The sequence below is a fragment of the Macaca fascicularis genome, chromosome 6, assembly GCF_037993035.2.
Source record: "Macaca fascicularis isolate 582-1 chromosome 6, T2T-MFA8v1.1".
In the NCBI taxonomy this organism is placed as follows: Eukaryota; Metazoa; Chordata; class Mammalia; order Primates; family Cercopithecidae; genus Macaca; species Macaca fascicularis.
In genome coordinates, this window is record NC_088380.1 from 101,038,033 (window position 1) to 101,049,737 (window position 11,705).

Consider the following 11,705-nt stretch of genomic DNA (forward strand, 5'->3'; position numbering starts at 1 on the left):
ACCCAGGCTGGAGTGCAGTGGCTATTCACAGGTGCAATCATAGTGCACTACAGCCTCTAACTCCTGGGTTCAAGTGATCCTCCTGCCTCAGCCTCCCGAGTAACTGGGACTATAGACATGCACTACTGTGCTTGGCTTTCAGCACTGTGCTTCTTATGGTTCGTTCCTTTATTATCTACAGTAGTTTTCCATCTATATTAGAAGAGGTAATTGACTTTGTTTTGCTCTTTTTGAGAATTTCAGAGTGAACATTTACTATGCCCATGAATGAGAGCATTTAGTGAGAAACCAAATGAAGACCAGCAGATCTTTCAAATAGCTCTTATAATTCCTTGTTAAATATCTCCCTTTTCTCGGTCTATGTGCATGACAGGTCAACCATGGAGACACACAGCCCAAACTGGGAAAATCCAGGAGAAAAGAATATAAAGCATATGGCTTAAAAAATGTCAAAAACTTGTAGGTTGTGTCCTAGGCACTTTGGAACAGTCCTTAGTCAGGAACCATGAAATACAGAGCATCATTTCACAGTCAGTAAAAGAGGCAAAACAGATATCTGGCATTTTCCTTCTGTGGAAATTCATACAGCATTTAAACCATATTTTGGTTTTCTTTCAATGCAAGGCATTGTGGGTTGTTTCCAAGAACAGGAAAAAGAGAAGAAAGAGAATGGAACCAGGATGTGGCTTGGGACTTCAGGTGGAGGAGGTGGAGGATAATCCTGCAGAGCCACATTTAAGGAGGAAGCTGGGAAACCAAGACTAAGTTCAAAGACAACATAGTCAGAAACACAATTCTGGAGGCCTCCATTCAGAAGTGGGACCGTGTCAAGGGTCCAGGTGGGTGTCAAGTGTGTGGGCTACTCATATTCAGGAGATCCAGTCATTTGTATCATAACCTCAGGTGTTGGAGGAGGTAGTAGGCAGAACTCCAAGGCCAAGGAAAAGGACTGAGCAAGACAAAATAACAGGCAGGTTTGGTCATGGGTGGAGAAGGGATTGGGTGAAACTTAGGGGCAGATCCCATGACACAAACCAACTTGCTATGGCGGAAACCAAACTGTGACCTGGCCAAGTTGGGCAGATGAGGTAGGGAGAGCATGTATTCAGGGATGGCTGTGGGGAGCTTCAGGTCTTAATGCACTGGCAAAGAAGGAGACTTTGGGTTTGGATTTTCACAAACCTCTCAAATTATGCAAAAAGCACCCGAATTTGCAAGAAAATTCTAACTATCACCAGAGGTCTGAGGTGAATTGCCTTAGGACTTGGAGTGGGCCAAGGTAGCCAGTAGGGCTTGTAGGAGGAGCAGGAGTTGGGGTCCATGTCTGAGAATTTTGAAGGCAGAGATAGGGAGAGTAAATAAATAAGATTAAAACTGACTCTGGGGTCTGGGACTGAAATCTGGGAAAAGGATTGTGAAGCAGTAGATTTGGACTAAGTAAGTAGTAAAAAACTTACTATTTCTCAGGTTGATTGGGGATTTTGCAGATAATGTGCATATATATTAATAATTAAGCCATTCTTCAAAATGTTGACATAAGTGACTTTAGTAAAGAGTCAGCTGGATAGGCTGACAAAAGAGATGATGCTGGAGTTTCTGGGGTGGGGAAACTCTGCAGGTAACCACTGGCTTATAACTGTCCCCAAATAATTTTGCCAAATGCATGAGTTTCCTGCTCTTACAGACACTTCTTTAGATGAAAGCATTGACTTCTGAAGGTAATATTTGCAAACACATGTAAGTACATTTAACCAGGAAGAGCACTTCTGTGAATTAGTACACATTATTTTATCAAATTAGCTCATTACTATTTTAAAAGCAGATTCTCTAAGGGAAAAAAATATTTTTTAATTACCAACAAGAAATAAGAGTCTAGAACAGTGACTCCAAGATTTCTCTGTCAGAGACCCCTTTACTCTTTTATACATTTCATCCCTTGCAAACATCTATATTAAAAGATTTAGTTACGAAATGTTGGAGTGCAATTTACTCATTTAGTAAGAATTCTAGTCTTAATCCCATCCACATATCCGTAACTTCTGTGTGCCAGACTTCTTTGTCCTGACTTGTTTATATTAATTTGATCTGGTAAGATAGGTAATCCGAGTCAGGAGCAATAAACATATAGTACAATAGAGTGTAGGTCTACAGAAGATAGAGAAGAAGTAAGTGAGATTTTTAAAGGCCTGCCCATGTCAAAAATAACCAGAAAACTGATATTACCCCTTTTGCTTATGTATTTATTTTCTGCCCTCTGCTCTCATATTTAGTCTTGCCTCTAAACTAACTGATGGTTGCTACTCTCTGAAAGTCTGTTGACAAATTAAAATTTTTTCAAGGAAACATAATTGATTCCTATACAAAGGACATCACTGAAAGTGATTAATTCACTTTTGATAAACCTTCCCTAAAAAGAGCTAAAAGGAGTAGTGTATCTATTAGCTATCATGTTTCAAGTAAAAGAATCAAAGTGTGAACAAACAAACAAATAAACTAATCTGTTAATTTGGCATAATTGATGAAACTTAAACAAGCGACTTTTTATCCCTTGAGTCTTGGTATAGTTTCTTGTTACTGTTCTGTCTAAGTATGTTCTGATTTCCATTATGATTTCCTCTATGAGCTCTGAATTATTTAAAAGAAAAATTGCTACAAGTATGAGATATTTACATTTTTTTTCGTGTACCCACCTTAACTCAGTATGATCTCAATATGCCTCTAAAGTAAGAATTGTACCCACTTTCCCACTGGGAAAACTGAGGCAAGAGCAGCTAAGCTGCTCACCTAAGGGCAAGAAACTAGTTTGTCGTTGCTCTCTGGGGTATTTTGTCTCCTATCACAGGGACTCTCCTGAGCTAAGACAGGAAAGTTTTCCAAGATGTCCTGGTTATGTGTGGGCTTTCATGCTGTCCTTATCTACCCCCAGGCGATGAAGCAGGGACAACAGACATAAGGTATGTAGTTGGCCTGTCCTAGTTTCTGGCAATCTGTCCTCTATGTCTCTCATGGGCACATTTTGTCTTTCTGATCTTCTTCCTCAGAGTTCATTGTTCTTCCTAGTTTATCTTTCCTTCTCTATTTCTCTCTCCTTGTTCACTAAGAGTCCTATTTATATGCCCCCATCTGTCATTATTTTATTTTATTTCAATAGTGTTTGGGGAACAGGTGGTTTTTTGTTCCATGGATAAGTTCTTTAGTGGTGATTTCTGAGATTTTGATGCACCCATCATTCGAGCAGTGTACACTGTACCCAGCATGTAGTCTTTTATCCCTCCCACCCCTCCCACCCTTCTCCCCAAGTCCCCAAAGTCCATTATATCATTCTTACGCCTTTGTGTCTTAATAGCTTAGCTCCCATTTATAAATGAGAACATATGATGCTTGGCTTTCCATTCCTGAGTTGTGTCACTTAGAATTCCAATTCCATCCAGGTTGCTGTGAATGCCATTATTTCATTCCTTTTTATGACTGAGTAGAATTCCATGGTGGAAATATACCACATTTTCTTTATCCACTCATTGGTTGAGGGGCATTTAGGCTGGTTCCTTATTTTTTGCAATTGTGAACTATGCTGCTATAAACATGCATGTGCAAGGGTCTTTTTCATAAAATGACTTATTTTCCTCTGGGTACATTACCAATAGTGGGATTGCTGGATCAAATGGTAGTTCTACTTTTAGTTCTTTAAGGAATCTCCACACTGTTTTCCATAGTGATTGTACTAGTTTACATTCCCACCAGAAGTGTAAAGGTGTTCCCTTTTCACCACATCCATGCCAATATCTTTTTTTTTTTATTTTAAAATTATGGCCATTCTTGCAGGAGTTAAGGTGGTATCTTATTGTGGTTCTAATTTACATTTCCCTGATAATTAGTGATGCTGAGCATTTTTTTTTTATGTTTGTTGGCGATTTGTATATCTTCTTTGAGAATTGTCTATTCATGTCCTTAGCCCACTTTTTGATGGAATTATTTGGGTTTTTTTTTTTTGGTGTTTTTTTTTCTTGCTGATTGTTTGAGTTCCTTCTAGATTCTGGATATTAGTCCTTTGTTAGATAAGTAGTTTAAGAATATTTTTCTCCCACTCTGTGGGTTGTCTGTTCATTATGCTGATTTTTTCTTTTGCTGTGTGGAAGCTTTTTAGTTTAATTAGGTCCCATCTACTTATTTTTGTTTTTTGTTGCATTTGCTTTTGGGTTCTTGGTCATGAACTCTTTGCTTAAGCCAACATCTAGAAGTGTTTTTCTGATGTTATCTTCTAGAATTTTTATGGTTTCAGGTCTTAGATTTAAGTCTTTCGTCCAGCTTGAGTTGATTTTTGTAAGATGAGAAATGAGGATCCAGTTTCATTCTTCTACATGTGGCTTGCCAATTACCGCAGCACCATTTGTTGAATAGGGTGTCCTTTTCCCACTTTATGTTTTTGTTTGCTTTGTCAAAGAGCAGTTGGCTGGAAGTATCTGGCTTTATTTCTGGGTTCTCTATTCAGTTCCATTAGTCTATGTGCTTATTTTCATGCCAGTACCATGCTGTTTTGGTAACTATAACTTTGTAGTGTAGTTTGAAGTTGAGTAATGTGATGCCTTCAGATTTGTTCTTTTGGCTTAGTCTTGCTTTGTCTATACAGGCTATTTTTTTGTTCCATATAAATTTTAGAGTTTTTTTTTTTTTTCTAGTTCTGTGAAGAATGGGGATGATATTTTGATGGGAATTGCATTGAATCCGTAGATTGCCTTTGGCAGCATGGTCATTTTCACAATATTGATTCTACCCATCCATGAGTATGGTATGTGTTTCCATTTGTTTGTGTCATTTATGATATCTTTCAGCAGTGTTCTGTAGTTTTCCTTGTAGAGATCTTTCACCTCCTTGGTTAAGTATATTCCTAAGTGTTTCATTTTTTTTGCAGCTGTTGTAAAAGGGATTTAGCTATTGATTCAATTATCAGCTGGGTCATTGTTGGTGTATAGCAGTGCTACTGATTTGTGTGTAATGCATTGATTTTGTATCCTGAAACTTTACTGAATTCATTTATCAAATGTAGGGGCTTTGTGGATGAGTCTTTAGGGTTTTCTAGGTATACAATCATATCATTGGTGAACAGCAAGAGTTTGATTTCCTCTTTACTGATTTATGTCTTTCTCTTATATGATTGCTCGGCCTAGGACTTCCAGCACTATGTTGAATAGAAGTGGTGAAAGTGAGCATCCTTGTCTCGTTCCAGTTCTCAGATGGAATGCTTTTAACTTCTCCCCAATTCAGTATAATGTTGGCTGTGGGTTTGTCGTAGATGGCTTTCATTACCTTGAGGTATTTCCCTTCTATACCAATTTTGCTGAGGGATTTAATCATAAAGGGATGCTGGGTTTTGTCAAATTACTTTTCTGCATCTATTGAGATGATCATATGATCATTGTTTTTAATTCTGTTTATGTGATGTATCACATTTACTGACTTGCATATGTTAAACCATCCCTGCATCCCTGGCATGAATTGATGTATCATCAATTTATCATGATGTATTTTCTTGATCATGATGTATTATCTTTTTGAAATGCTGTTGGATTCAGTTAGCTAGTATTTTATTGAGGATTTTTGCATCTATATTCATCATGGATATTGGTCTGTAGTTTTCTGTTTTTTATGTTCATTCCTGGTTTTGGTATTAGAGTGATACTGATTGCATGGAATGATTTAGGGAGGGTTCCCTCCTTATCTTTTGGAATAGTTTAAGTAGGATTGGTACCAGTTCTTCTTTGAATGTCTGATATAATTCAGCTGTGAATCCATCTGGCTGTGGACTTTTTTTATCTTGGCAATTTTTAAATTACTGTTTCAATCTCACTGCTTGTTATTAGTTTGTTCAATGTTTCTATTTCTTCCTGGTTTAATCTAGGAGGGTTGTATATTTCCAGAAATTTGTCCATCTCCTCTAGATTTTCTACTTTGTGCACATAAAGGTTTTCATAGTAGCTTTCAATGATCTTTTGTGTTTCTGTGGTATTGGTTGTAATATCTCATGTTTCATTTCTAATTGAGCTTATTTGGATCTTCTCTCTTCTTGGTTAATCTTGCTAATGGTCTATCAATTTTGTTTATCTTTTCAAAGAACCAGCCTGTTGTTTCATTTATCTTTTGTATTTTTTGTTTCAATTTCATTCAGTTCTGCTCTAATCTTGATTATTTCTTTTCTTCTGCTAGGTTCGGGCTTGGTTTGTTCTTGCTTCTCTAGTTCCTTGAGATGCAATCTTAGATTGTCTGTTTTTGCTCTTTCAGACATTTTCATGTAGGGATTTAATGCTATGAAATTTCCTTTTAGCACCACTTTTGCCGTAACCCATAGGTTTCGATAAGTCGTGTTACATTGTTCAGTTCAAATAATTTTTAAATTTCCATCTTGATTTCATTGTTGACTCAAATATCATTCAAGAGCAGATTATTTCATTTCCATGTATTTATATAGTGTTCTGGGTTCCTTCTGGAGTTAATCTCCAGTTTTATTTTACTGTGGTCTGGGAGGATACTTGATATAATTTTGATTTTCTTAAATTTATTGAGACTTGTCTGTGATCTATCATGTGGTCTATCTTGGAGAATGTTCCATGTGCTGATGAAAAGAATGTGTATTCTTTAGTTATTGGATAAAATGTTCTGCAAATATCTGTGAAGTACATTTTTTTAATCTTTGTGTTCTTTTATATACCGATCAGGAGGAAGATTCCTGATTGGTATACAGTGATGTATTTATTAAACATAGGCCTGTGCAGAAATTACATACTATCCATCTAGATAGGTTGTTACACTTTTGCCTATGGATGGAATGTTCCATTTATCAAGTTTTATACATCAAAAAGCTTCTGAATTTCATCAGACTGACCATTAATTTACCTCTGAAAAAGTGGCGCTTAATTTCAGCTACTATATTTTACAGCATTAAAAAGCTTATGCATTAGGGTGCCTCTCTGCACAATGGCACTGAGCAAACAGAGCTGGGTCCATTATCTTACCCAGATTCACATAGTCACACTTCAGAGCTTTATACCAGAGAGCAGGGACAGTTGCTGCTAGCCATCACAGACTTCTTACTCTGAGAGCCTATCTTCTTGGCCACATTTTCTATAGCCAATGAAGACATGCCAGCAGCTGTCTCATGTATAACTTGGCATTAGAGCACCAGGTCTGTTGGATAGTGGTGGTGTGCCCAGAATTGGTGGGTTCTTGGTCTTGCTGACTTCAAGAATGAAGCCGCAGACCCTCGCGGTGAGTGTTACAGTTCTTAAAGATGGTGTGTCCAGAGTTTGTTCCTTCGGATGTTCAGATGTGTCTGGAACTTCTTCCTTCTGATTAGTTCATGGTCTTGCCGACAGGAGTGAAGCTGCAGACCTTCACGGTGAGTGTTACAGCTCTTAAAGGCAGCACGTCTGGAGTTGTTCCTTCTTCCCGGTGGGTTCATGGTCTTGCTGGCTTCAGGAGTGAAGCTGCAGACCTTCACAGTGAGTGTTATAGCTCATAAAGGCAGCATGGACCCAAAGAGTGAGCAGCATCAGGATTTATTGTAAAGAGCAAAAGAATAAAGCTTCCACAGTGTGGAAGGGGAGCCAAGGGTTTGCTGCTGGCAGGCTCAGGCAGCCTGCTTTTATTCCCTTATCTGGCCCCACCCATATCCTGCTGATTGGTCCATTTTACAGAGACAGCTGATTGGTCCGTTTTGACAGAGTGCTGATTGGTTCGTTTACAATCCCTGAGCTAGACACAGAGTGCTGATTGGTGCGTTTACAATCCCTGAGCTAGACACAGAGTGCTGATTGGTGTGTTTACAATCCTTTAGCTAGACACAGGGTGCTAGACACAAAAGTTCTCCAACTCCCCACTAGATTAGCTAGATACAGAGTACTGATTGGTGTATTTACAAACCTTGAGCTAGACACAGGTTGCTAATTGGTGTTTTTTCAATCCCTTAGCTAGACATAAAGGTTCTCAAGTCCCCACTAGACCCAGGAGCCCTGCTGGCTTCAGCCAGTGGATCCTGCACCAGGGCTGCAGGTGGAGCTGCCCACCAGGGCTGCAGGTGGAGCTGCCCACCAGTCCCACACCAGGTGCCTGCACTCCTCAGCCCTTGGGCAGTCAATGGGACCGAAGTGCAGGGGCTGGGCGGGGCTCACAGGGGAGGCGCTGGTGGGGGAGGCGCTCCTGGGGGAGGCGCTCATGGGGAAGGTGCTCTTTGGGGAGGCGCTCGTAGGGATTCTAGCGGGGAGGTTCAGGCCACACAGGACCCATTACTTGGGAGCGAGGGAAGGCTTCCGCATAGCAGGCTACAGGTCCCGAGCCCTGCCCCACGGGGAGGCAGCTGAGGCCCTGCGAGAATTCAAGTGCAGCCCCGGTAGGCCAGCACTGCTGGGGGACCCGGCACACCCTCTGCAGCTGCTGGTCCTGGTGCTAAGCCCTCACTGCTCTGGGCAGCAGGCGCCAGCCAGCCACTCCGAGTGCAGGGCCCACCGAACCCACACCCACCCAGAACTTGTGCTGGCCCATGAGCGCTGCATGCGCAGCCCCGGTTGCCGCCGGTGCCTCTCCCTCCACACCTCCCCACAAGCAGAAGGAGCCAGCTCCAGCCTCAGCCAGCCCACAGAGGGGCTCCCACAGTGTCGTGGCAGGCTGAAGGGCTCCTCAAGTGCCACCAGAGTGGACGCCAAGGCCGAGGAGGCACCGAGAGCGAGGGCTGCTAGCACGTTGTCACCTCTCAGTGGCAGGCACTATTATTTTATATTCTGGTAAAAGGCCAATTTTAAAAACTGCCACTTGGAGATAAAAATCAAGGGCACAATATACTTAGAAAGTATTGAGCAATCTGGTATTCCCAATGATGTGAATGCTTTCAAAAACCAATGGCAAATTGTACCCACGTTTTCCAGCTATGGAAATATTAATACATTGATTCAAATCCCGTTACTCAATCCACATAGCCATGAGGTCATCCTGCAAAGGGCATACCAACAAAATACGAAGTTAGGGTGACAAAGCTTGACAGTGATGTTATACAAGTCAAACTTGGAAGGTCATAGTAGGTATACCTAGGCTGAGAGGAAAGCATCAAATCCTTTGTGTACACATTTAGTTTTTTTGTAACAAAGCAATTTGTATACTTTTAACATTTAAAACTGAGTATCATTTTTCGTTTCCAGTGAAATAAAAAGAAAATTTCAAAATGAACAGGAACAAAATTACAATAGAGAATGTCAATTCCAAATAAGATCCTACAGGTTCTGCTGATTCTCCCATTGAGTGGGAGGGCTCAAGTCATCATTAGGAGAGAATTTCTTTTAAAAGTGCCATCTTAAACTGCAAGGATGTCTGTCAAGTATCACTATTAAACATGCCAAAGGAGAAGCCATGTTGTCAAAATGCCCACTTAACCACCCAAACATCTCAAACCTATCCTTTGCTGACCTTCTATAATGCCATTTTTTTTTAAGTTTTTTATCCTTTTTTTTTAAACAAGAGAAAGTAGATACATGTTGGTAAATGCCTACTGTCCATATTCACATAGAGACACAGTGTACTCTCTTGAGCCCAACATACAGAGAAAGGAGGAAAAAAAGCTAGAATTCTATGCACTAATACACAGGGCCTAGCACTCTGCAGCTTCCAGTAGCACGAAGGGAGCAGGTTTTTCTTTTTTTCCCACAGAGCTTGGTGGTGTCGATTCCATACAGTTTTGGTCAGACAGGAAGGGATAACAAAGCATTTCGAACAGAAAGGGGTAGAGACTCTTTTCCCATTGTATTATGCTCGAGTTGTTTCTCCCAAAATAAGTTGAAAGCCGTGGTTTAGAGAACAGAGACCTCAAGAACAGGGTGAATGAGCACGAGGGGAAAAAAAAAAAAAAAAAAAAAAAAAGGACAGCAACTTGCTCCCAGGGACTGGAGAGAATTTTTTTAAAAGGAAGGTTGGAATCCATCAGTGCTCTATTAGTCATTTTCTCCTTCATCCTCCTCTCCTTCCTCCCTTTCATCTTCATCTTCTTCACCTTCATCCTTATCCCCTTCTTCATCAATATCTTCTAATCCTTCCTCCTCCTCCTCCTCATCATCATCATCATCTTCTCTTTCTTCATTATCCATATCAGGAACCAAGTAGTCTGTAATGGGTTTGGCCAAATATCATCTTTGATGACCTCTCCTAACTCATCAGTACCTGCAACAGAATGGTCAGTAAACCAGGTAAAGAAGCTCTCTGGTTCCTCACGCTGCCTCTTTCTGCCGGCTTTATTCTGTGTTTGACTTGAACATTTCATCAAATCCTTTCCATATTTCCATTTGATTTCAGTGGACTTTGAAGATGGATCACCATTCTCATTCAGATGAAATACTTTGGAGAGAAGTTTATTTTCAAAGTAAGGATTTTCATCAAAATAAAAATCTATTCTGTTACCTGATTTAATATCTTCAAAATCTGTCACTTCAACTCTGGTCAAATAATGCAGTACCTCTTTGTCCTCCTCCCCAAGTAGTGCAGACACTTCTGAATGGTTGACAAATATTGTTACCCCAAAATGTGGGATTTGACGATCAATTCTGACCTCTTCCAAAAAAAATGGTTGGCAGAGTTTGTTATATTTCTGTTCTACTTTCAAAATCTCCTCAACGGCTTGTTCATTAAGTCTGTCCATTTCATTTTGTACTTCATCAATGTGTCCAATTGCTTCTTGCTATTCTTTTTCTCCCTTCTTCGGCAAGCCTGCAGAGGCCGTTGTCTCTGAGCAGGAGGTGGTCTTGGTTTCTTCTTTTGAGGCAGGAGTGGAGACTGGCGTTTGGGGGCCGTCCTGCAAGGGAAGTCCAAGAACCAGATCACGAATCTCCTCCCTTGTCCGGAAACAGGCAGAACTGTTAAGTCCATTTATTGTAGAGTATAGATTAAGTCCACTGTTTCTTTGTTGATCTTCTGTCTTGATGACCTGACTAGTGCTGTCAGTGGAGTATTGAAGTCCCCCACTATTATTATGTTGTTGCTTTAAAGTCTGTTTTGTCTGATATAAAATGTGCCACTCCTGCTCGTTTATGGTTTCCATTTGCATGGAATATCTTTTTCCACCCCTTTACCTTTATGTAAATCCTTATGTGTTAGGTGAGTCTCTTAAAGGCAGCAGATACTTGGTTGGTGGATTTTTATTCATTCTGCCATTCAGTATCTTTTAAGTGGAGCATTTAGGCCATTTACATTCAACATTACTTTTGAGATGTGAGGTACTGTTCTATTCATCATGCTAGTTGTTGCCCAAATGCTTTTTTTTCACACTGTGTTATTCTTTTATGAGCCCTGTGAGATTTATGCTTTAAGGAGGTCCTATTTTGTTGTATTTCCAGGTTTTGTTTCAAGAACTCCTTTTAGCATTTCTTATAATGCTGGCTTGGTGGTAGTGAATTATCTCAGCATTTGTTTGTCTGAAAAATACTTTATCTTTCCTTCACATATGAAGCGTAGTTTTGCTGGATACAAAATTCTTGACTGACAATTATTTTGTTTCTATAGGCTAAAGATATGACCTTGATCCTTTCCGGCTTGTAAGGCTTCAGCTGAGAAATCTGCTGGTAATCTGATTGATAGGTTTTCCTTTATAGATTGCCCAGTGCTTTTGTCTCATAGCCCTTAAGATTCTTTCCTTTGTCTTGACTTTAGATAACCTGATGACTATGTGCCTAGGTGAT

At 40.1% G+C, this 11,705-nt stretch overlaps 1 pseudogene; it reads right to left on the reverse strand.

Annotated features, from left to right (window-relative positions):
* Nucleotides 1-6,183: 6,183 nt before the first annotated feature.
* On the reverse strand, nt 6,184-10,896 carry LOC102116038 (protein SET-like; annotated as a pseudogene).
* Nucleotides 10,897-11,705: the final 809 nt, after the last annotated feature.